This window comes from Macrosteles quadrilineatus, unplaced genomic scaffold, assembly GCF_028750875.1.
Source record: "Macrosteles quadrilineatus isolate MER2022 unplaced genomic scaffold, UCM_ALF_1.0 Scaffold_8__2_contigs__length_117827958, whole genome shotgun sequence".
In the NCBI taxonomy this organism is placed as follows: Eukaryota; Metazoa; Arthropoda; class Insecta; order Hemiptera; family Cicadellidae; genus Macrosteles; species Macrosteles quadrilineatus.
Genome location: NW_026542601.1, coordinates 12922228 through 12950220, shown reverse-complemented (window position 1 = coordinate 12950220; position 27993 = coordinate 12922228). Strand labels below are relative to the sequence as shown.

At 32.3% G+C, this 27993-nt stretch overlaps 1 protein-coding gene across 5 annotated transcripts in view; it reads left to right on the top strand.

Moving 5' to 3' along the window:
- LOC129001798 (irregular chiasm C-roughest protein-like) overlaps window positions 1-27993 on the top strand; it is a 248562-nt gene that overhangs the window by 21063 nt on the left and 199506 nt on the right. For all 5 annotated transcript variants that reach the window (XM_054429243.1, XM_054429240.1, XM_054429245.1 and 2 more), the window contains exon 2: window positions 10457-10484. The gene's annotated coding sequence lies outside the window, so the exon portion shown is untranslated. The remainder of the gene's footprint in view (window positions 1-10456; window positions 10485-27993) is intronic.

The following is a 27993-nucleotide window of genomic DNA, read 5'->3' as shown; positions in this document are numbered from 1 at the left end:
CATGTTAACATTGATTGCGATCCTTTATGATTCATACAAACTCTGACACAATTGCGCCAACAATATCCTTAACAGTTCAATCAATTAAACTGTCAGTAAATAACGCTCTGGATTTTATGTAGTTATTACGTTATCGGGCAACAATCGCTGGATTTTGTGATAAAACTCCAGGGTCATTTGGAAATATAGCTGAGGATCAATATGTGTAGTATTATTATGAGTAGTTTTTAACAATGGCTAAATTAGCTCAGGCTACCAGGTATTGCTCTGACTTGTAGGTTAAATTTTAAAATATCAACAAACTTACAGTTTACGAATGGACTAAACCAACATTTTATAATGCCCAACCTTAAAAAAAAACATACTTGCACTTAAAGTATTCATCAACTCAAACTACAATCCAAAAAAGCCTCAACATTTCTGTCCCCTTATGAGGTAACTCCACTCTTTACACACGAAACCTAAAAAAACCTTTCTATTTCTGCTTTGCAGTAAACTTTACAGTGTAGCGTGTGGAACATGTTAACTACTTAGTATAATTTCCCAGTGTTGGTTATGGGGTTATGATTTTGTCATACATGAAGGTGGGGTCTCACTCCTTGTGAATCACCTTTGGTCAAGGATGACCCCCAAGTCACTATTTGACTATCAAAATGTTCAAATCCTACCATTATCATTATTAAAATACACCATAAGCATTTAAACATGCAGTTTATTCAGTAAAAGTGTCCCATTGCCAATTCTAATTACGGAAATCCCATAGTTGAAACAAAACACTCGTTTTCGTTCATAACCACGATGAAACACATTTACTCGTCAATTAGAAATATTCAGCTCGAAAACACCGGTTGGCTGTTTGGTGCATTAAAACTCGTTTATTTCCACGTTTATGACGTTAAAAAGGAAATTTCCCTTTAGTTTTTTGATGCGAGGTAACCGTTGCAAAAACCTATGTCGCGAACACCGCTATCGGTACCCGCATGTAGCGTACGATAAATGAAAATGGTGGGTTTACAGTCACTCGACAACACTTTCAACGAAATGTGAACGCTGTTTTGTTGAATTAAATTTATTTCAGACGAAATCAACACCTGAATTTTCCTCAAACATATTATTTAATTTTAATTTATACTTGTCATTACATTATTGAAAACCAGCCAAATGTGCATGTTGCTGGGTACTGCTTTTAGCGCTGTTGGTGAGCGAGCTGGCGTAGTGGTTAGAGCGCGGGACTTCAGTACCTAGTCCCGGGTTCTATCCCCGCCAAGTCACCAATGGATTTCATCTAATTGATAGTGCCGCAATCCCTAGGTCTAGCCTGAAGTAATGTGAAAAATAATCCTAGGCTCGTGCCTAGCGTCCTAGAAAAGAAAACTGCTTTTTTGCAACATTTGTGTGATCCAGATTTTGCATTAAAAGGCTAACCATTTACATTTATACGTTTTGTAATTGTTAGTAAAATAATTAAACTCACATTAACTTATCTTCCCTTATAAAGTTAGGTTGAAATTTCCCTTTATGTATATGGCAAAAAAATATTCTTCAACGCCTCAAGTAGGTTAAAATTATATATTTTACACTTAACCTATCTCAATTGCAGTAATATTTTCTGCAAATAGATTTTAGTTAACGGCATTCCTAGTCACTCAGAATAATCACCAAACAAATTAATCTCCTGTATCGTTCTTAAAAGCCTTAAGACTAATGGATGAGGCAGGAAGAGTTGTGGATTAAAATTGCAAATGATTCAACCCAACTGCTCTTAAGTGCTGTCAACTCCTTGTGGAGTAGATTACTGATTACAATTGCGGTTATTATATATCTTGAAACGTACACTACATACGTTCAAAAATTGTTCAATATATTGAGTTACGCCTACTCATTGAAATAAGCCCACAGTAAGGAAAAATCTTCAGAAGTACGTTTAAAACATACTTCATAGGTCTGTTTCAATTAAGATTGTTTTTACTTTCGAAGTATTTAGAAATAATTAGCCCTGTGGCGGGTCCCCCGCTCAACACATATGTAGGGGGCTGGTCCGTTAATCTTCTTGAGATAAGTGTTTGACTGCCACAGCCTACAGTTGGGGTAGATAAAGAAATAATCAGGATGCCTCACTACATCCACTCTTTATTTACAGCCCCTTAAACCAACCCCCTGGATTATCTGAAACCAGAGCGAGATTGTCCCTAATTAAAACCCGGCGTGAGATGAAAGGGGTTGTTATAAATTTTTTGCGTCGTAAAAATGATACCAAAATATGGGTTGAATACGAGGTCAAGGAGTTGATTAATATAAGTTATTGTTGATCAACTAGAACTGGTTTAAATTAACTTATTTGCTAAGTGGTCATCTTCCTGGATAGGCTTTCACATTTACTTGTTGTAGAATCGTGGTCTTCTGGTGACGGATGTAAAGATATCTTCAGTGCGACTTGATTTCCTCATGGATTCAAGACGCCCTGAAGATGGTTCTACATCGAAGCCGAAACGTTGGTGAGTCGATTCTGACACGGTTGTCAACAGAATACCATGATTATTTGATCTAAAACAATTTAACTAGGATACCAGTAAGGTAGGTGACTATACTCAACTATAGACTGGTGATATATTTTCTAGGCTTACGTTATTTTATTCTTCATGCCAAAGTCGTCGTGTATGAGTAAATGAGTAAAAAAAAATATTTTGTGATAGACGAGAAACATAATTTAGGCTGAAGAAAATTTATTGTATATCAAAAAAACCTATACAAATTTTTAAATCACTTGACAAATAAGATCGCAAACGAGTTGATGTTGGACTAGTGATTCGAAGGCTTCAATAAATTTATATTAAATAATTATCGTAGCTATCAATCCAGTAATAATAGTTGTGGATCGCTAAAATAACAGCATTTGTTTAGGTGAAATACTGTAACAGAAAGTTGTAAACTACCTATTTATAAATAAATACTTAGGTAGAAAGTTAAGTAGATAGATAGTTGAGTGACTATTTCTATTAGTTATTGATACCATAAATATAAGATGCAAGTATGATGATATTGTTTCAGAATGCCTCAATATGGGTTAATGAGGCTTGAATCAAGGGGAGAGTCGGGAATGGGCTTGAGGGATGGAAAAAGGGGATTAAAAGGGGGGGGGAAATCGTTCCGATACCTGATTGTTCTGTAGATGAACAACAACACAGTGGCTGCTGAGCTATGAGACACTATCAGTTATGAAAACCTATCAGTATTGTGTATGAATGAACGCGGCTTCGCTGGGTTTTTATACCGTGTGAGATAGGGATATGCTCGTTTAGGTTAATAGATGTAAGTATTATAAGATTAAATAATATTTTTAAATTAAAATACTTCATTTTTGAGTGTGTAAATCAGATTGGCAAAGCTATTAATGCGATGTATTATCTATTTATCATCCGATTACAGGAATATTTAAACCCGATACAGATTATTTAGTTATAATCATTATAAGCATCTGTTATAGTAATTCAGTAATCCTACACTGATTCAAAACTCATCCTTGTAAAATTAATACTACATTTTTTCTATCGTATTAATTTCTTATATTTTGCAAACAGATTTCAGCCAACAATGTTTTACAACAATGTCAAACAACATAAAACAACAATGCACAAAACAATCATATTACTTTATTATTGTAAACGTATGTATTTCTCTGGTAATAATGCAAAAGAAAAACCCTGCAGGGCAAAATTTGGTATGTTAAGATGATACCTGAGTTGAAGTTGTATAGATGGGTTGTAGTAAATGTTTTAGGCCTTGTAACTATAGTGGGTATGATGGGACCTGGCTCCTGACCCTCCGTCTATCTAGGGACTGGTCAATGGTTTTTAAGGCATGGACTAATCCCAGGTTGAGGAGGGTCAAGAGATGGGTTCCATCATGCAGACTATAATGATGGTATGAGACTGCAAGTGTTGCGAAGTTATATTACATTTCAATTTTAAAAATTGTGATCCGTCAACTTATTACTAAAAAAAAAAATATAAAAAAACTTAACATTTACTGTACCATTTTTTCGAACCAAAACGATGACGCCAGAAACAATATGTATGGAGTAACTAGTACTGTACTACACTAAACAACAAATTAGTAATTTTCACTGCTCCTCAGAAACTATTACAGAAAAAACAGTGAGGTCAGCAAAAACTGTGATGTTATACATAGAAAATTAGTTTTCTGAAAGAATGAGCGTTGCAGAGGAAGTTGCCAGAGACTTATGAGTGTTTTCCGTTTTCCGTTTCATCCATGAACTGTTCTTCAACTCTGATAACTTTGGCACTAACACTCCTTGGGCGACAATGTGTGTTCATTGTTGTAATGAATAATTACTTGTCAACCTTAACCTGTTAATTTTTTGTAGTATTTAAAGAAATCCATAAGTTGATCATATAAGTGATTTGACATCCAGAAGTTTTAAAATCGTCTAAATGTGATTAAAAGTGACATATTTGACAAATATCGAAACATAAAATTAGTTTTCACGGTTAGCAAAACCTGTATCTTATTATTTAAAAGTTTAAAACCATTAAAATACGTATTTACCTATCAAACAGGTTTTTCGATTTGTAGCAAACTTGTATCACAAAACTATAATTACAGTCTGATTTAAAACCTTTTTCGAACAAATCCAAACACCAACGTGTGGAAAATGATTACAGATTGTTTTTGTTTAAACCGCGTACGAACGCAATTTCAAACTAGAGCTCTAACCTAACCTAGAATCTAAACGATTCTCATAAGCAGCTAAAACGATCAATTAAAAACATAAAGCATTCCATCACTTTGCACTCAGAATCCGATGTGGAATATTAATCCATTAATGTGTTGTGTGTAACCTTATTGAAACGAAATATTATTTACTGAAAACCTTTGCGAAGTTGTTTGAATATCCACAAAAGATCAATTTATTGTTATTGCACTTTGTATTTAATATAGTAATTATTGTGAAATATAATTATTTACATAATTGAAAAAGAGTTATGGATATTTGTAGCTCAAGCTCAAAATAGATAAATAATTATGATTAAAGTCATTAAATGATCAAAATAAATGGGATTTTTTTTCTATTCAAGTCAACGAAAAGGAAAAGCAGCATGTTTAAAAATCGTGATTGGTTATTAAACCTAATGTGTTTGGTCAATGCAGTATAATTATCTTAACGTTTAATGTAACAATATATGTTTAACTTTTTTATGGTTATTTGACTGTAACCCACACATTTCAAAATTAATGTACTGTTCTCTTCAGATTTTTTTTTTTTTTTTGCTGAATGAAATTAAAAACAACAATTAAACGTAATTTATCCCAAACTAATTAAAGGACTAAAGTGGTTTAAGTGTTTTCAACATATAAATATGTCCAAAAATGTGTTTCATACCTTAAATAAATGCGTTCGCCAACATTGATTATATTGTGTTTATTTGTAATCAATTATTGATTTTCATACAAAAAACTTGGGTTATAGAATGTTTTTTTGCATTTTTAAATTACAATATTTTATTTTTATTTAAAAAAGTTGTTTTAAGCTTAATCAATTTAAAATACAAAGACTTTTTGAAATTTTTACACTATATTTTGACAAAATTGTATAACAAATTGTGTTTAATTATTTTTAACTACAGTATCACATTCTATTACAACAAATTGTCACTAAATGTTAAGTTTTCACTATTACGAGGTACGTTAACATTTTAAACCCTAGAGAACAGTTATACATCAGATAGTGTCGCGGGCGTCCGCACATGCACATAAAAACCTTTATGGCACAACAAATGAAATATTACTCCGCCTAACCAACACGTAGTCTTTGATGGGGCATGCGCCTCGGTAACTGCATAACTCAATTTGATGGAAAACCTCGCTTTTACGCCGGCATTAACTCTCGCTAACTAGAGCCTTTATTCAAATAAGGATCCGGTTTTTAGTCTTTGGTGCGAAAAGCGAACATATTATTTCAATATTGCTAAATTGTAGCTTAAATTTTCATGATGGGTTTTTGAATGTCGTCTGAAAATGGTCATATTACGAAAAATTTCATTAAAATAGACTAACGTATTGTATGATGTCATTGTGATGTTAACTAAAGGTGTATTTTGTGTAAATGTCATTGATGTCTTTGAAAAAACTAGATGCCTTAAAAACAGAGATTTATCGTTAAATCCTAGAAATTTGTCAGTTTTTTAGGAACCAAAGTTGCAAGTCTAATCTAATTTATTTTCTCTGAAATTAAACCCCTCCGTGTAAACCAGTTTTGTGAAAGATCTGGATCATATAAGTACAGTAGTTACATTTTTTTTTAAATAGGTCTATAACATGAATTTGTTGTACATAAAAAAATAAGTTAGTGAAAAACTTACCGTACCACTAAATAAGAGTATTTGTTTTTTTTTCAATATTTTGTTTACTACAACATTAAGAAACCATCTTCAAATTAAATCCATCTAACCAGGGATCATACTAACATTTAAACAAGATCATAATGTATGTTGTAATTATAAATACAAAGGACGTGTTAGCTTAATTGGCACCTCAGGGCTGTGTAGATGCTGGGAACATCTTTGACTATTCACGAGGTTGACTGGTTAAAACATTAAAATCTTAGAACAATAATATTGTGCCACTTTTGTATACTCGAAGTATGGGTTTTGAAGCGTGTTTTCCTGATGATTAATCAACACAAAGATTTATCAAAGTATTAAAAACGTTACTATTTATATCACATACCTTTAGTTAGTAAAAATAATAAATTTGAGGTTGATGATTTTCTTAAAAGTTAGCATTAGGTCAAGTAGTAAATATGTTTCCTCTTCTGACTCTGTCAAACTTCTGACTCTTTTTCAAACTACAATGCACAATACAATCATATTACTTTATTATTGTAAACTTATGTATTTCTCTGGTAATAATGCAAAAGAAAACCCCTGCAGGACAAAATTTGGTATGTTAAGATAGCTGAGTTGCAGTTGTATAGATGAGTTGTAGTAAATGTTTCAGGCCTTGCAACTATAGTCAGTATGATGGAACCTGTCTTCTGACCCTCAGTCTATCTAGGGACTGGTCAATGGGTTTATAGACCAATCCCAGGTTGAGACGGATTCCATCACGCAGACTATAATTATGGTATGAGGGTGAAACAAGTGTTGCGAAGCTATTTTACATTTCAATTTTGAGATTTGCGAGTCGTCAAGCACTAAACTTAAAAAAAGGCATTGAAAATTTACTGTACATTTTTTGTAACAAAAACAATGACGTCAGAAATAATGTATAGGCCTATGGAGTAACTAGTATTACACTAAATAACAAATTAGTAATATCACCGCTCCACAGAAACTAATAGAGAAAAACCCACTGGGGTCAGCAAAAACTGTGATATGATACACAGAAAATTAGTTTTCTGAAAGAATGAGCGTTGCAGAGGAAGTTGCCAGAGACTTATGAGAGTTTTCCGTTTTCCGTTTCATCCATGAACTGTTCTTCAACTCTGATAACTTTGGCACTAACACTCGCTTGAGCGACAATGTGTGCTGTTCATTGTTGTAATGAATAATTACTTGTCAACCTTAACCTGTTAATTTTTTGTAGTAATTAAAGAAATCCATAATTTTATCCTATAAGTGATTTTAGATCCAGATGCTTAAAAATCTAAATGTAATTAAAAGTTATATATTTTGCAAATAGTGAACCATTTTAGTTTTCACGGTTGGCAAAACGTGTATCTTATTATTTAAAAGTTTCAATCCCAACAATTAAAATACGTATTTAACTATCAAACAGATTTCGATTTGGAGCAAACTTGTATTACAAAACTATAATTACAGTCTGATTTAAAACCTTTTTCGAACAAATCCAAACACCAATGTGTGGAAAATGATTACAGATTGTTTTTGTTTAAACCGCGTACGAACGCAATTTCAAGCTAAAGCTCTAACCTAGCCTAGAATCTAAACGATTCTCATAAGCAGAAAAAACGATCAATTAAAAACATAAAGCATTCCATCACTTTGCACTCAGAATCCGATGTGGAATATTAATCCATTAATGTGTTGTGTATAACCCGATTGAAACGAAATATTATTTACTGAAAACCTTTGCGAAGTCGTTTGAATTGCTACAAAAGATCAATTTATTTTTATTGTACTTTGTATTTAATATAGTGATTATTGTGAAATATAATTATTTACATAATTGAAAAAGAGTTATGGATATTTGTAGCTCAAGCTCAAAATAGATAATTAATTATTATTAAAGTCATTAAATGATAAAAATAAATGGGACATTTTTTTCTATTCAAGTCAACGAAAAGGAAAAGCAGCATGTTTAAAAATCGTGATTGGTTATTAAACCTAATGTGTTTGGTCAATGCAGTATAATTATCTTAACGTTTAATGTAACAATATATGTTTTACCTCAGATTTAACTTTTTTATGGTTATTTGACTGTAACCCACACATTTCAAAATTAATGTACTGTTCTCTTCAGATTTTGTTTTTGCTGAATGTAATTAAAAACAACAATTAAACGTAATTTATTTCAAACTAATTAAAGTACTAAAGTAGTTTGAGTGTTTTCAACATATAAAAATTTCCAACAATGTGATTCGTACCTAAAATAAATGTATTTGCCACCGTTTTATTATAACCGTTTTATATTATATTGTGTTTATTTGTAATCAATTATTGATTTTCATACAACAAACTTGGGTAATAGAATGTTATTTTTGTTTTTTTTTAAACTACAATATATTTTTTTTTTTAAGTTTTTTCAAACTTAACCAAAATAAAATACAAAGACTTAACAAGGTTTACAATATATTTTGACAAAATTGTATAAAAAATTTTGTTTAATTATTTTTAACTACAGTATCACATTTTATTACAACAAATTGTCACTAACTGTTAAGTTTTCACTGTTACGAGGTACGTCAACATTTCAAACCCTAGAGAATAGTTATACATCAGATAGTGTCGCGGGCGTCCGCACATGCACATAAAAACCTTTATGGCACAACAAATGAAATATTACTCGGGCTAACCAACACGTAGTCTTTGATGGGGCATGCGCCTCGGTAACTGCATAACTCAATTTGATGGAAAACCTCGCTTTTACGCCGGCATTAACTCTCGCTAACTAGAGCCTTTATTCAAATAAGGATCCGGTTTTTAGTCTTTGGTGCGAAAAGCGAGCATACTAATTCCATATTGCTAAATTTAAACTTAAATTTTGGTATTTTGAATGTAGTCTGAAAATGGTTACATGATCAAAATATTACGTTAAAATAAACTAATGCATGGTATCTTGTCACTATGATGTTAATTAAAGATGTATTTTGCGTAAATGTCAAATGTGTGCCATAAAAAAAACTAGATGCCTTAAAAACAGAGATTATTGTTAAATCTTTTTTTAAAGTTTTTTTTTAGGAACCAAAGTCGCAAATCTAATCAACATTATTTTCTCTGAAATTAAACCCCACCGTGTAAACCAGTTTTGTGAAAGATATGGATCATATAGTTTGTTAAATGTTGAAATGAATTAAATGAAATGAATGAAATAGGTCTATAACATATATTTTTTTCATTAAAAATAAGTTAGTGAAAAACTTACCGTACTACTAAATACGGGTAGCAAAAGTTTTTTTTTCAATAAATATTTGTTTTATTTTTTTAAGAAACTATTTTCAACTTTGAATCCATCTAATGAGAGTTTCTTACATTTGAACAAGATCATAATTTATGTTGTAATTATAAATGCAAAGGACGTGTTAGTTTAATTGGCACCTCTGGGCTTTGAGGATGCTGGGAACATCTTTGACTATTCAGAAGGTTGACTGGTTAAAACATTAAATGCTTAGAACAATAATATTGTGCCGCTTATGTATACTCACAGTGTTGGGGTTTTGAAGCGTGTTTTCCTGATGTTCAATCAACACAAAGATTTATCAAAGTATAAAAAACGTCGCTATTCATATGACAAACCTTTAGTTGGTAAAAATAATGAATTAGAGGTTGATAATTTTCTTGAAAGTAGTAGTAGGCCTAGTAGTAAATATGTTTTCCTCTTCTGACTCTAGCATTGAAAAAGATTATATGTTATAACATTTTTAACATCGAAAATTGCAATGCACAACAATTAATATAAAGAAGCAGGAAATATTGATAAAAATTCTACCATAGATAAGGTCTTAATTTTATAACATATTACCTCGTACCTTTAAATGTCACCTTAACGATTGTTAGTATTATTCCTTACTTCGCATGTGACATACACTCCAAAATAAACACACACACACATAATGTGTTGGTTTAGGAAGAAATATGCATAGTTATTTAATGTATATAAAAAGTCGTTTACTTACAAACATTTTATTTTTACATTCCACATAGTGTACACCTTCTTCTGTCAGTATTTCTTTAAACATGACATTTTTCTGTTCCAGGAGTACCAACTAGCTGCGAATCAAACAGGTAAATAAAACAAACTTTTAATTAAATGTTACGTATCACACAAAGCTTATAAAAATCAACTCTCCCATAGTGAAAACGTCCTTCACCCAACAAAACAAATTCACCCAGAAGATTCGTTGTATACGTAACTTTTCCATGTTCAGACTTTCCCGCTTATAGAAACATGCTTTCCAATATTTCTGCTTGGAAATGCTCAGATGCTTTTAGTATATTGAGGGTTAAAGTGGTCGGGATGGGTTTTGACAATCAACATAATCCCCCTCTGCCCCCCGTTCGTCGTAAATCATCCAAAAATCCACATCCACCTCGGGGTGTGGCTTAAAGTGGGGTTAAAATGTTCTTTGCATTTGTTAGGTCAAGTATGTTGAATAGAATTTTTTGTAATTCCTTGTGATTTTGAAAGTAATATATTTATCATACTCTTTGTAACAAAAAGACTATGGGAGAGTTAAAAGTCAACAATGTTTTTGAAAATCTTTGCCATTGTAAAACAAGGCGTCCCAAAGATGAGATTATTTCAAATGTGAATTTTTTTTTAAAGTTTTGGTAATTAAGGGAAGATAGTAAAACAAGTTATGATGTATCTAACTCAAAATTCATACTTCAGTGGAAGCTGTTTAAAGTCATGTTGATGTATAAACTGTATTTCATTCCCTGGTACATTATTGAAACGTTAAAAACGATTGAAATTTTATAAGATAAGGCATCAGTGTTGAAGACGAATCTTTCCTAAGAGAGTTTTTTTTTTGTCGTAACATACTTTCAACAATTAAACTCTCTTTAGCCTCATTTAGCTTAAATTATAAAATATATTTTTTGACACCATATGATCTAAAATTTTTTTAACGGAAAACTTTTGCTGTCCAATACGATAACATATCATACAATTCAAACCCAAAACAAGCCCACTTGCCAGTAATGTTATTGCCCGGTGACATTGGGTAATTACGTAGGGGCGAGGTGAATGCAATAACGTACCTCTAATCAATCCTGTAGGGAGTTCGAAGTGTGAGTCACTTCAAATAATTACCCTTCTCCCCCTCCCTGCGTAAACTCCCCCTATGTGCCCAGAGACAGCTGTCGTACAGGCGAATCGTCTCATTAATCTTATTTCTACATATCCGGGTATCAATTAAAACATTTTCTTATATAGGAAAAGGTGTATAGTAAAATAACAACTGTTACTTGAATAACACCAAGGACTAAACTGTTACTTTATTGGGGATACCATAGAGTAATCGTTCATACCAGTTGAATATGTTGAAATAGCTGGGATTACATTTGGGCTACTTCAATCCAGTGTATTAAAGTTAAGTGTTTCAATATTGCACTTCGTGAATTTACCCTCCCCCCTTTGTTTTATGGGATTTAATACATTAGTAGATTAAAATAATTACTTTTAAATAAACTTATTGCTCTCATGTTGATATTTTAATGACTTTCCATGATTTAAAATCACTGTAGTGTGTTTATACTTTTTTCTATCTTATACTTACAGTAATCAATACTTACAGTAATACTTACAGTATTACCATAGCAAAATTATGATTATGTTTATGAAATTAGTAAAAATATGATTTCAAAATGTAGCCTATGCAGGGTAGGATTATATAACAGCAGTTTTCTAATGCAATTGGTATTTATTGAGATTTAAATTAAAATCTGTGTTATTAGGTGGATACTACAATTTTCGTGGTTCAATTTCAGCTGGACATAATTATATAATATACATACTGATTTTCAATGCATAAATTTGACACTCACGTCCAATATGTGAAATAGTGAAGTATGAAGGTGAATGAAGCCTAAAATCTTCATAAAGTATGAAATAGGTCAACATAATCATAAAACTATTTTTATGCATTCTGGATTCCAATTTGCCATATTCTCCAGCCACGAGTTACTAAACAACTAAAACACCTACATGAAAATATAAAAATTGTAAAATCTCTTTATGAAAAACATTTTAAAATTATACATTACATTGTTTGTAGGAAATTGAATGTTTGCCGTAAATTATTGATTAGTTTGCATACAAATTTGCATACTAAATAATCGAACTGCAGCTTCAAACACACCTAATTATCCAGATTCGTCAACGAGTCCGCGTTAGTTTCGGTAATCATCTCCCCACACTTCCAATTATTTACCGATCACGGTTTTAATCCATGGCCAAAATTGCTTTTACACGGAAAATTCATTTATTTGTAAAACTTTACACTAATGAGATAAGCTTTGTAAAACTATGAGTTATAATTAAACGGAAAACATGTAATGAAATGTAACTATTAATTATGGGATTGGTTTAATTGTACACCTTTTATGTTCAAAGAGCCTTCTTATTTAACGGTAAATAACATAAAAATATGTGTATGTGTCTCAGTTTAGTTTTATGTTAACTCTTCAATATAAATAGTAAATTTAAAACACAAGAAGATTGAAAACAATGTGATGTAAAGAGTTAAATGTAGATCCATTTTAGGCCTAACCTCCAGCATTAATTTGCAGATATCTTGAAGGGAAAAACGAGTTTAAATCCAATATGAGTAAGGAATAAATATTCATTAAATTAGTTCTTGAAAATGTTAAAGGAGGGTATAATAGCTTCACGGGTGGCTATAGGTAGTAAGAGGCAAGCGATCATCGAGCTAATACACAAAAGCCGTACTCATTAATGATAGTTTACTCTCCAACAAGAAAAATACTTATATTGCAGCATAGACAAAAATTCGTTTTGTCTATGATTGCAGTAATTATGATCAAGTTTAAGGGTGTTTGTATAAATCTATGGTTTTAAAGTTTTTTTAGTTTACACCACTCGATGTTAAAAAAACTGCAGCACAAGTTGACTAGAATACGTATGTTTCGTATACGGTCCGAGATAACAGATACAATTAATTTAAACTGAAAAAAAATAATGGAAACATTTTTATAATTTTAATTAAATTGGAAATAATTATGTTAAATAATAATAATTTAAAATAATATAAAATTTAATAAAAATATTTTAGCCTAATATTATTATTAAATAAACTCTTTTAATATTCAAAATTAAAATTAAAATTAATTTTAATTTATCTAAATTTTTATAAATTTAAATTTATATTTTATATATTGAATTTTATTTATTACAAAAAAAAATATATTTGTTTAATATTAATATTTAATAATTTAATTATATTAATTAAAATAATATTACAAAAATAATTTAAAATTAATTTTAGTTTTAAGACTGTTAACGGCGCCGACTGATGTGCCGTCCTGTTATATCAGCTGTTTAAACTAGAAAACGTCGCCGCACTGAGTGTACACCCCAGGCTTTGGCCCTTCGCCAAACTATTGACACTTTTTCCCGTCACGTTCTATATTGCCTACTGGGACACACTTATTTAATCTATTTCCGCTCCTGGGAAGTTTCTTACACCAATTACAAGTCTTATTGAAGCCATGCTGATACATTTTAAACACCTTCAAGTGCCGATGCAAACAAAACGTTTTAATGCAAATACAATAGCATGGGATTTAAAATTACTAAATGTTGAAGCCTAGAATAAATATTTTACATTGTGAACAACTTATTAGGCTTATAGATAATAATTATGCAAATTTTATAACGATAAATAGTGAATATTGTCACGAAGAACGTTAATTATTACTAAACAATAGCATAACATTATGTTAACAAAAAGGGTCGAAACTTATCTCCAATTTTTTAAAATTATTGTTTTTTTTTCTGTGTGGGGTCTTTAATACAGGTTCCTCACCTATAGTACCTTAGTATTGGGTTTACTTAATACATTGACCTACGAAAATGTAGGTTTTTAAATCCACGACAGTAGCACACAGTGATTAGTGTTAGATGAGATTTAAACCTTGAACTTCTTGATTCAGGATAAGTCCACCATTGTATCCACTAGATCAGTGAAGGTCCTTTTTTCACAAAACAGAATAAATAAAGCTAAGTAAGGTTTGATCACTTAAATGATTTTAAATTTTCATCTGCATCAGTTTAGTAATTATTCAGTTAAATTTCATTAATTACTTTTCACTTAAAGTACACTATATTAACTACCTCTTAACTGAAGTTCACCATATTAATATCTAAATCATATGTTATCCCCTCATAAATAGCTAGGTACACATACCATATTCCTGTCACGTATATTCAGTCTGCGAGCTGCACCTGGTTCTCCCTAAAGATTCTCTAGGATTTTCACATACTTAGCAACTCAAAAGCGTCCATCCCTGAATAGCAAACAGTCTAATGTTTTCAACCCCGTTTGCTTCACATCAATCTAGGTTATTTTTTATATATTTGAGAATGGTTTATAATTGGTGTGTCATTTACATTATTCCGTACGTATACATATGATTGGTCTTAGAGCTTGTTTACTAAACAGACATACGATTCACATCAAACATGCGATTTGGCTTTTGTTATTTTTTTATCCAGCATGAGAACATGTTCTCGGATATTTCTATTTATAAAACAGCGAACCAAACAATAAAGTTATTGACCTCGAGATTTAGCTAGTACTAATTAGTTATTTTAATCACACTTTAGAAAACAAAGAGTCCATTTTGTAAACTTACAGGTATAAAAGTCTCCACGATATTTTCGTTACAAGCCAAAGTTACGGGAAAGATTGACTTAGGAGAACGCACAAACTGAGTTTTCAGTTTCTCATTTCTTACCTTCCATAAAATCAGAAAGTTGTGAAACTTTTCGGCAATTTCGTTCCATGAGCCATCAGTTTGAAAGAGCTCATTTAGAGAAAGTAGTTTATTTATGGTATTGTAAACTTTGTAAATGCCAACTTAACGCCAGGGCTTAACGGAAAATTGTTTAAATAAAGTTCTCGGGCCACCGGGATTGCGCCACTAGGGCCAGGTAGACACCGGCAAAGTGCCACTGTCAATCTACCCCACTAACTGACCGTAATTGCGCCAATGTGGCATTTATTCAAATTCAGGAAAAAAACTTCAAGTGGAACTTTAGTTTCCCCTTTATTATCGGGTTAGGTTAGGTAAAGTTAGGTTAGGTTACATTCCATCTTCCGCCTTATTAACCTTTTACCTGGCCAACTGAGGTAGCGTTGGCGCAATCCCGGTGCGTGCCAGGCTGACCCTTTTTAACCCTCACATAACTGGCGCAATCCCGTTCTACCCAAAGTTCCTAGATGTATTTTTAAACCAAATACATTTAACCAGTTCAAAAAATGACCAATTTATAGTAATATTACTTAACATAAAATATCTCAAATTGTTGACTAATGTAGCCTAAATTTATTAAAAGCTGCAATTAATACAGGAATTGAAAACAATAATAATCAACATTGGTCAACCATATAAAAATAGTCTGCACTCTTCTATCTATATTTCGCATCGTAAATAATTTATAAAAAAGCCAAATGAAAAAATAAAAGTTAAGAACGTCGGTGGCATTGTTCGTAATGTTTACTACTGGAGGGCTGAAGGAAGGTCCACATAGGGATGAAAAGAGATGGCAAGGGAGAATGTGTAGACTTTTTGCGTCGGTTCATCCCGCCCAAATGAGGCCATTCAAGCTCATCTACGGTTAACTGAACCTTTTCTTCAGCTTCACTTTCAAATTTACTTTTTATTGTCGAGGAACATTAAAAGCCGTTTACAATTAAGTGTATTATTGTTGGTTATGAAAACGTGAAGTTATGTAATATTTAAACTTTCGTTCTCTTTGATAATGTAGAATACAGAAATCTTATTTAATTTTGTTATTCAAAGTTGAAAAAGTCCACTCTTATTCTCATCCCATCTGTATTTTCCACTTCTACTCTTTAATTATTTTAACGTAAGAAGCTGTTAATGTATTGAACGAAATCCCGAATAAAGGAAACCCGAATTTAAAATGTGCTTCACAGTGTGGTTTAATAATCAATAAAATTTAAAAGGTGATTGTTTATATCGAAGGTATTACAGACCAATCGGAATCCGCAAATTTCCTAATTACTCTGAACTATAATTATTTAAGTCTTGTTTGCTGCATTGCAGTGTGTAAAGTGTAACTTATTATCTTAGGAAAACCTTTTCCCGATCAAATAAAACGTATTGTACAAAGGTAGATAGCCATTTTGATTGGTTCGACACGAATGGAATGAAACATGGAAGAAATCAACCTTTAGCATTGTCAGAACAGCTGGCCGAACGGTCGGTAATACTTTTTCAGCTGATTGGACAGAATCGAACTACCAGGTCTTTTGGGACCGCGCCAAACTATCACTGCCTTCTTTATCGGTTGCGTAAAACGGATTTATTTTAATTCTGTTACCGATCTTCTGCTTTGTTTTTGTTTCACGTTTATCATCAAAATCGTGAAAAACTGTATGTTTTTTAGACTAATTAAGTTGAATAGTTGCTTTAAATTAATTACTTGACTATATTTGCAGAATTTTTTAAATTTTAACATTGAATTCTTTAGTTTGATACAAGTTCAAGGAATTTATTTACTGGCTTAAATTTTAAGACATATTTTTGTCATAGTTTTTACAATTCATAATATTGTCTGAAAATTGTAATTTATATCTAAACTGTAGCTGGATAATCAAAGTTTCATTTCAATTAAGAGTAGAATCTTTCATTTACATTTTTACTCAAAATAATCCAACTTTTTGTATGGCATTCGAGAAACTTTGTACTAAAGATTTACTCCACAAGGACTAGTTTTTTTGACAATTAATTACGTTTAATTTAAAGCATATTATGTATACATAGTTATAATTAAATTGTATAAAACGAATCATGAAAGCAAACAATACACTGGATGGTTGGCCGACTTTATCTGTATTAGATATAATCCTGAGCCTTCCGAAGCATGAAATGGCTCGGATAACAGCTCTCTCTGACTGTAGTTTTCAAGAGCTCTTGTTGTGTATGGGTTTGTTACTTTACAAATTATTTGTCATCAACCGCGATATTTAATCAAGTCCTAAACAATGTAGCTTTTAGCAACTGTGTTTGTAGGTACAATAGTGGTTAGAGCGCGGGACTCCGGTTCCTGGGGTCCCGGGTTCAAATCCTGCCAAATCACCAATGGATTTCTAAGTGATAAAGCCGTGACCCCTAGGTCTAGCCTGAAGTAATGTGAAAAATAATTCTGGGTTCGTTCCTAGCGGCCTAGGTGAAAAATAGGTATAATAATACGAAGCTTGGATAGCTTTATGTCACGTAATTGATGTTGTAAAATGTACGTTTACTTGTGAGAATTACCAGTCGTATTTAGTAAGTATGGAAGTTGTCTTTGTGGTAATTTAAAACGAATAGCTACGTTAATGTAGTAGTTATAGTGCTCGCCTAGTAATTTAAAGGTCACCGGTTCGATCCTGAGAAAAGTGTGTAGCTTTTTGATGGTTTGAAACTGGACACAGCTGTCCATGATCATTTGGCTTTTAATAAATGGTCTTGACTAATGAAACAGCTGATCTTAGTCGGTAACAAAGCTATATAGATCATCTCACACCATTCTGTACTCACTGTCCATGTCTACGTGGGTATATGTAAGTATTTTTTTTATGTGATAAGAGTCGAACCGGGTTCCCCGCACCTCTGAGACGCCAACCAGGCAAACAACACACCCAATTTCGATTTAACTTTACCAACATTACAAATTAAATCACCCATACCTTACCTGTAACCCACTACGCAAAATGATTTCGCGAAATTTCAGTTAATGTGAAAACAATGTTTAATTACTCCGTAATATGGAGTTATGACCACGACGCATTATGGCGTTCATAGTTATAAATGCGGAAATTAAATGTGACAGCCAAAACTACGCTCCCAGTTAATGTGTTATGTGGACGGTTATATGCATAATTACGTATAGGCTCCCGCGGTGGCTAATATAATCTGTGCACTGTGCGACATAATTGAAAATACCGTTCCCAGATTTTATCGGAGTTTTTCACTGGGTTTAGCCAAAATGCTGTTTTAGTCGGACGTTTTGTCCTGTGTTGTTTTGACTAATGACAAGCTCCTTTGTTTACTATTGGTCGATGCTCTTTTTAAACTGTGCTTTGTAACGGTTGATTGCCCAAAACTGGGGTTTCGTGGTGAATACGTTAGTCCAATCAGAATGAAAGGTTAGTGTTTTCGTTTATATTACAATAGTTATTTCTGTAACTAGTGAGCAAAGGAACTTTGCGCTCGCGTTATACATTATATTTTCCTACAGTTTACTACAATGCATATAAAGAATCAGTCGCTCAAACACTATACAGTATACAACACGTTTTTTACATTGTACAGGGTGATCATAAATAATTATTGTATTAGAAGCAATACCCTTTATTTGACAACATTTCTTAGATATTATGTTAACTCCAAAATGTATTGATCGCTTTAACTATGTTAACAAAAACCGGACACGTATATTTTGGTTGGTTCCACACATTATTTAACCTACTGTATTGCCCTTTTGCTTGTATTTGTTCTTAACTTTCAGTATAAATTAAACAAGAAATATAAACTCGAATCGGTAATAAAACCTTGTCTTGCTTGATTAGAACCAGAACTAAACTAATTAATAGTTTGTTCAAGGTGTAACAATTCAAAATATTTTTTTACATCCTATTTAGCACATCAGAATGTAATACAAATTAAACAATGTATTTCATTTCATGGAACCATATAACAATCAAATAATCATGTTTTGCTCAGTTTTGTTTATTACAAATTTATTTTAAAATATGTATTGCAATCTCTACAATGTTAATAAAAATTCACAAACAAACACAAACAGAAGCAGGACGGTACAGCAATGCATTCACAATACTGTTCACAGACTATGCTTTCTACGTGTTTGCAATATCAAATCCTCAGGTAGGCCAAGATGACCTCTGACCCAGACACGAGGTCACAGGTCATAAGTCACGTGACCTCTAGATGGAATCATCACGACAAATTACTACTGTCTTGTAGGCCTCTAATGACTTTATTACTCTCCTGTCTTACGTCCAGAGAGGTAGCTTCCTGAAAAATGTTGGAGTAAAAAAGTTAAAGTGGGAAAAGTAGTATCAAACGTAGTATTAAAGTAGTATTAAACATTTTTATCTCGGATTGTTTATCTACATACTTATTATGTTCGCCAATTGATACCTTGAATCCGATAAAAAAAACTCATTAATCAGGAGAAAAATATCAAAAATAAATATTTACGTTCAGGTGGTGTGTGTGTGCAATCTTTTAAAATTTTCAAAAATACGGAAACATGACCTGAACTGTTTTATGAATGCTAGACTTCGGGCCACAAGTCACAGGTTTAAATCCGGCCATCACTATAATACGAATATTTTTAATATGTAACATTGCTAGTAGTATCCTGTCAATAAAGTTTGCTACCCAATTTTAGTTTAAACTATGTTTAAAAACAAATTTAATGTATTTAATATAACTTTATCCATGCATATTGATTTCTCACCTTACTTATACCACTAAAATACTGCAGTTTTGTGCACAGTTGATAATCGTATAAACAACAAGATTTATTGCCAGGCTTTTATTGTGATTTGTAGCTAATGATTAAGCATTAACGTAGTTATGCGCTAAAAAGCCCAACTGTCTAGGGGACGCGGGGAAACATTAATGGCGTCGTAATATTTTAACTTTGTCCACTCTGAATTCACTCTCGACATACATGCAATTTTTTACTTTCAGTAGAGTGTAAAAATACGTAGAATACCAGTTACTATGTCTGTAAATACTTTAAATACAACCGTAAACATTAGTTTCTCTTGGCGCAACATCAAATTTAATTTCATCTTTGCGATTGACTTGACGAACTTTTAAGTGAGTTTTGACCTCTTCGATACATCTCCTCAGGAGGTCTATAACTCACTTACTTAATTTTTGGAAGTTCCACTTTGTAAATTTCACCGTGTTTATCAGTAAGCTTATTAGAGTTTAACTTGTGGAAGTCTTTTCAACGACATAACGTTGGACGATGTTAGATAATTTTTGTCAACATTCCTTGAGAAAATACTATTTATAAGCTCTATTACACTGTTAAGTTAAGGGGGGGGGGGGTTTAACATGGCAACACCAAAAAATTAAAGGTATGAGGTACGATAAAATCTATAATCTTTATAATTTGTGTAGAGTTTTAGATTTCATTTACAAAGAAATGTAGAAGATATATAGCTAAACAAATATAAAGTAAATGGTCCAAAACTGCCAAACAATATATTATAAAAACACTGCTTGAACCGCCCACCATTCTGGAAGGCGGCCAACCTATCAGGTTTACCTGCAATTTAAATATCACTGCGTGGAAAATGGAATACCTTTACCGTGGGATATTTATTACAGCCATACTAAATATTGTTTATCATTATGTCAGGACTTTGTAGCTTCATTGATTAACATATTATGTGAATAAACGCTCAGAACTGGAATAGTTTGGCAAATAATGATCCAAAGGTTGTAGATATCATTCGGTTTTATTAACAATAAAAATATCCTAACTGTGAACAAATCCAAACTACTGATAACTTTTTTTATTTCCAAAAAATATTACTTTAACGGAGCCTAATATGCCTACTCTCAATTTATTACCTGACAAAAGATGTATTTGTACGATGGCGTACGAAATATGTACCTAAATAAAGTCGAAAACTTGAAAATAAATGAAGTTTTTGGTAAATTTCAAATATAATTTATGGTTGAAGAAACTCAACCATTTACTTCAAAACAAAACTATTGCATGGTTCGTAAATATATGGGTGTTGGTTATCATGGACAACACCATCATCATCTAGAAAGGGAACTTTCACTATAAGTATTAATGTTCTAATATTTAAATTCAAATGGGTTGTTGAGTTCTTGAATGAAAATATAGCAAATCCTTTGTATTTATATCTAGAATTTCTTCGCTTTAAATCAATTTTACAGTGAATTAGTTATCAGAAGGACGTATTTTCAACAATATTTCCTAGTATTACATTAAAGGGGCCTAAAACACGCTTTACTCTGTTCAAGATTCCAAGAAAAGACGTCTACCATCTTCCCCCCCTTTACTGATGATAAGGTAGGATTAGAGGTGGGGAGGATGCCTTAATTGAAATGTAAAATACGTCTTCTGTAGGAATAAGTCGACTTTTGTTGTGGTGCCAAGTGCACTGCTAAGCGTTGCCGGTTTTTCGGCCTCACATTTGCACACGTTGTTGTATCTGAGTTGTCTGGTTGTCGTTTCTCGGAAATTCTACGTACACAGTTGCTTTGTGTTTGTGTAAATTGAATTCCTCGAATTTAATAATTAGTTTTACCCTTTGAAGCTAATTAGCCTAGGTAATTGGGAATTTAAATTATAGGATGGTAACTAAACAACGCACCTATTCTGTTTCTTTTAATTTCAACAGTAAATTAATCTACAAAAATATATACGATTAATAATTATTTCTAAAATATTTTTTGCAACAATTTTAAATACAAATTTATAATGTACTTAAAATATACTCGGACAAATCTCACCAAGTAATTTAGGAAGACAATCTTCTTTTCTTGAAATGATCAAAGATTAACACCACAGCTGAAAACTTTACAGACAACTAGATTGAAAACTATCTCCCCCTTTAGGACAGTTCAAAACGAGATTCAACTTAAATCGTTTCACTTGCAGATTTTCTCCGAAGTTTTTGTCGAATTCAAACTATAATTTATGGTTGAAAACTCAACCATTTACTTCAAAACTTGTAAAAAAAACTATTGCACGGTAAATATTAGTGTGGTTGGTTATCATGACCGTTAACATTTCATCTACAAAGGAAACTTCTTGAATGGAAAATATAGTATGTAAACGTAACATGTAAACATCGTATGTTCGAATAACTATTTTAGTTTTCAAACAAATATCGGTTTTAATCACAAATTGTTGACATTTTTCAAACAAGAACAATTCAAACCTCTTTTGTTTCCCGAATAATAATATACAAGGGCTCAGCCAGCCTCAAATCTGTCTAATTACAATAAGCCAGTTACTCGCTCCGGTGCCTCGAAAGGCTGTCTTCACACTTCTTGAGCCTTTTCATCACTTAACCATAATAGTTGTTCCTTTCTTTGGTTCACGCCTTCGAAGTGACTTCCTTTGATGTAGTAACGCGAGTAATTAAGAAAAATTTCCCGGACTCTTTTAACCGCAACTGCGTGTTTGTAGAAACTGTTTGCTTTACAAGTGGTCAGAGTTCTGTTCAACATCCGAAACTTCCCTTCTTGGTCAAACATTTATGTTCCGATGTTTTTGGTTGTAATTTGGTTTTCATTGGAATACCTTGTGTTCGTGTCTTTTATTGATTTTAAAATATCTTTTCATTATAATGTTGTTACTCTAACTGTGTTTATTAATAAATTGTTAATCATAAATAATATTTGTAGTACAATAAATTCACTGTTTATTCACTGTTGGGTTTTAATTTTTAAACTAAGATTGATCTCAAATTCAACTTTTTGGTTCGGAATTCTATTAAAGCAATAAATGAAGGCAATTGACTCATCAATTTACCATACAATGCAATTAAAAATGTGGACATTTTATTTATATCCTTCTAATTTATATTATTTTTTATTTCTATTTATATCATTTAATAAGATGATCTTGTTTTAAATTGTTTTGTGGGATTTAACCACCTAATACTTTATTGATACAAACATAATCAAACTGATAGATACCTATGAAGGTATTTAAACTGTGTTTTTAGGTACTTATAAATTTAATATGTTTAATTCATACTTATTATGTGAAATGAATTGAAAGCGAATTTTAATGTTACGGTAGGAACCAGAGTAGGTTTTTCACAGTAGCGTTTAAGTCAGTGAAACAAGGTAAATCGTCTTCTGAACCTCCATCATGTGTCCTTACGTGGTAGCCACAGCATAGACATTCCATACCTAAAAATTTCAAAACTTTTAACAAAACACAGAAAAGGCTACGAAACCTTAAATGTAAATATTGAATGTGTGGATTTCCAAAAATCCAGGTCGCAGTTTCATTGTGTGTATTGGATGATGAACGGGCTGTCACATTCAATTAATTAACGAGGCACCCATTGATTGTTCTGTATTAGACAATAAGGTTGTTCGGCTGACGGGGACAATATTTACTTAATGACTTCCTATATTTTCGATTTCGGATGCTCAAATTTATTGTTGGGATTGCGTCCAGAATTTGTATTTCACGACATTTCTGTAGGTAAGTTGTTATACAAAACATGATGAACCAATTTATTTCTCACTGGAAAGTGAAAATATATTTTTGAACACGTTATGTGTCAATCCAAAGGTACGTTGGTAGGTAAAAAATTATGAACCAATTTATTTCTCATTACTGAAAAGTGAAAATATATTTTTGAAAACGTTATGTGTCAATCCAAAGGTATAAGTTGTTAGGTAAAAAATTATGAACCAATTTCTTTCTTATTACTGAAAATTGAAAATATATTTTTGAAAACGTTATTTGACAATCTAATGAGGATGGTAGGAGTTATTTTGAGCAAGCCAGACATGTTTACAGGTAGACTAACTGGGAGACTGAAATGTTTTGTCCGCCTGCCCTTACTTTTCCAAATGAGCCTATTCAGCCCATTTACGGTTTAAGCCTTTCTTCCAACGTATATTTTAAAATTGCGTTTTCATTTTATGCCATTACCACTGTAAAAGGGCTTATTCAAATGCAACTCGTGCGTAAACAGTTTGAAAGCGTATACGTAATATATTTCCATGTGATTAGAGAAAATTAAAGTGCAGTGTAAACTTTATGCATTTCAAACAAAGCTTTGAAATTATTATTAGGTATTTTGCAGGTGTGTAATCTGGATGAAATATATTTGATTCCTCTGGCTTAACACAAATACTTGCAGATGGTTGAACACTATAATATTTATTTGTTATAGTATTTTCACAGATTTTTTATAGTATGTTTTCAATGTTGCACATTCGACCTAGTGTACTTCAAAAGGATAAACATTTACAAAATAAACTACGTAAAATTATAACACTCAAAATAGTTTAAAATAGTATGCTAGAGAAAAGTACGAATATCAACAAAATTAAAGTTAACTATTAATAAATCTCACCGAAAAATAAAGTTTGCTGATACATTAGTCAGAGTTTCAAGTGCTCAAACCCTATAAATTAACATGTGAACGTAAGTGTCACTTAAAACTAAAACCAGAAATATGCAAATGTAAGGAAGTTACACACTTTATTTAATATGCTTTTGATATTAATTCAGAAAGGGCAAAAACCCGTGTGCAAGGGTGTCAGAGTCAGTCGAGTGTAGTAAGTTATGGCCGATGAGGCTACTTCGTATAATTAACTTGCACAGAGGAAACCGAAAATATTATCCTGGAGTTTTTAAAATTCAGTTAGGATTACTAATGTATTTGTGAATGTTAATTTTTCTCTTACAAAAGACTAAATCCTCAGTGAGAAATAAATGCAAAAGACTCGTACCAATTAATGAAGAGCTTTCCTGTATTAATTAGAAATTTCAGTTAATCAAATGTTGTAATATTATCAAGCATTAGGTCATTGAATGTTCAATTTCATCAGTGAAAACGAAATTGCTCAGTTCCAGTCGACACGTAGAAATTAAACACCAATTCACATTTTCGAGTTATAAAACTAAACCGCTATGCGTGAATGGTGAAGAATTTCTCTTTCAATTAACAAATCCATCTAGGGTTACGATTCAAAATTGAAAACTAAATAGGTAGAACTATCGTTATTTAAACTCTCGAAAACAATAAATTACTGTAAAAACCCTTCCAACATTTTTTTACACAGTGTGTGCTTTAAAAACCGATCGTACTTCAATAAATACCCTTTGATAATGCATTTTAACGCTTTGAGCATTCCATTTAAGCTTGCTTTGGTGGGTAAAAATGGAAATATATCGGAACTTCAACCAAGCGTGAAAAATCTTATCAGAGTAACCGCGGAAATTCATTTAAAATCGTCCTAAAATCCCGCTTGTGATTGGATCGCAAAATTAAATTGCAGTAGCATTTAGTTGCGCCTCTACCTGCCTTTTAAATCTAACTATGGTCACGTTTTTACGGCATTTGTCGTTTGGTATTGTTATTTTCACATAGACGTATATAAATAGTGTTTATGTTTTTAAGTAGAGGTTTAATAGGCTGAACACGTATACAATAATGTACGGTTGAAAAATAAAGCAACAAACCCAATTAAAACAGGTAAAGTTTGCTATTGTAAAATAAATCTCCCCTTTCATAATAGTGACATCGTCCTGTAATCCAGATACTAAGATGTTACGAATTGTGGATATGTATAGGCATGCACTGTCGATATGATACTCCCTGGTGTGGATTAACGTCCGCACGAGTGAGTACTACGTCTATCCGCAGTGCTATCCTGAAAATTAGACCTATTCGTATATACCGAGGCAAAAATGTGTTTCGGATTCCACTATAAACTGAAGGTCCCTTAGTTGCCATCAGCTGTATGAGCTATTAATTAACATCAGTGTCCAAGGAATAAGACTACAAGATCTCGCCACTCATTCTACACTCATCTCCGTTCATACTTGGCTTAAAACACATACTGCATTTTGTATGGTAGCCTTTTTACTGAAAGGTATTGAAAGTATTAAAGTAAATTATTTTGCTTTCTAATGAGAATGCGGATGCGAAGCGTCAAACGTTGCATGTTTATCTTTTGTTGAAAACACAATATTGAGTTGTCTTTCCAAATGCTATACCTAGGAATAAATTGAATAATCAAAACCTTTGCGACGATTGAAACCAACTTATTTGTATAATTCTATACTGAAACGTGACCAAAATAGCTGGAACATAGAACAATAACGTAGCCCCCATCACAGTTACGGCCTATAACATTCCCCTCAACTGCCAGTTAACCTTATTATGCCACATTAATTAACAAAGAAACCATCAACTTTAATACTTTCTTGTCGCGAAACCGGTTAAAACGTATATAGAACCTGTTGCGGCACAAACTCTAAAAGCAGTTTATGTTGTCGTTTCGTTGAATGGCACAAATTTAATTTTACATATCAAAATATAATTTTATGTAGGAATAAGGTACTTTAATGCCACAATTAAAATTGGTTGCCATTATTTTTCAGGGTTACGCGTTCCATATAACTGTTCCTGTGTTCAGTGTGAGGAAAAAATATAATTTTTTTGTAACATCAAATGTTAATTACATCGTAACATCGAATATAGTGATTAATTAAAACGTAATCAATGTTTATTAATATCCTCTAGGGTCTTGATAGAGTTATTGATTGCATTAACATATCACGCGCCATAAGCAATCCACTTCAATGAATGTAGTTTACTTCTTTTACACTTGTTATACACGAATATTGCGTCATTTATCTTTATGATTCTATTTTTTTCTCAAATAAACCATAATAGCTTATAAGTTCATTTACAGAATTTACTCTATATGCAAACCAACGTTAATATTTAACCAGTTTGTTTTCGCACAAAACTGTTCATTAATCTCTATATTATTGGTAATATCGACCTTATTAAGCCGCGGGGTTAAAGCCAGTTGTCGACCACAGTCTGTATTAAAGCTTAAACCCTTTTAAACGCTTCTGTGTTCGACAAATGAAATATTCCAGTTTATAACCACATGTGCAGGGCTAAGCCTGTCTAGCTCTTGGTTTAATGGATGTTCTATACGATCTATATAGAACAACGGCACACCACAACCGTTAATGGACCTGTACTAAGCTGGAAAAAGGTTCTAAGCTCGTCCCAAAAGGATGAACCTTGGTTGAATTTTAAATTTTAAAGGGGGTTACGGTTAGCAAGGAAAATGCGGGATTTTAATCTGAAACTCTAAATGTAGTTTTACTCATTTGGGGGTTTGTCTTGCAGCTAAAAATATTTTGGTTCACTGTAACACGTTGACCGTAAGTAATATTTTTTGTTTTTTTACCCTAAGACGCTATGCACGGGCTCGGGATAGTTTTGCACATTACTTCAGGCTAGAACTAGGGGTTGCGCTACTATCAGTTAGATAAAATCCATTCGTGATTTGGCGGGATTTGAACCCGGGGCCTCCGGGACCGAGGTCCCGCGCCCTAATCACTAGACCAGCTCGCTCCCCGAACATAATTAATATGTGACCAACTAACATACAACGAGGAAATGCATAGCCAAACGATACCAGTTCAAACAAGTTCTCAATATATACATTTTTTTCAATCATGCTATATGTTGAGAGGAAACTTCACCATTTCCCTAAAAAGCGTATAAATTGGCCCAAGAACCCAGTCTAAGTGATTTTGATTATTTAATAAGATATACAAGATGCAAAGCATATGAATGGTAGTTGAAAATTATTTAAATATCCCATAACATAAATTATACACATTTTCGATTGTATTCGATACAACCTGTGCAGCAACTTTGATTGTTTTTACCATCATTTACCTGTACACTCAGCCATATGCGTATTGTAAAACTATCAAACAGCTGTGTTT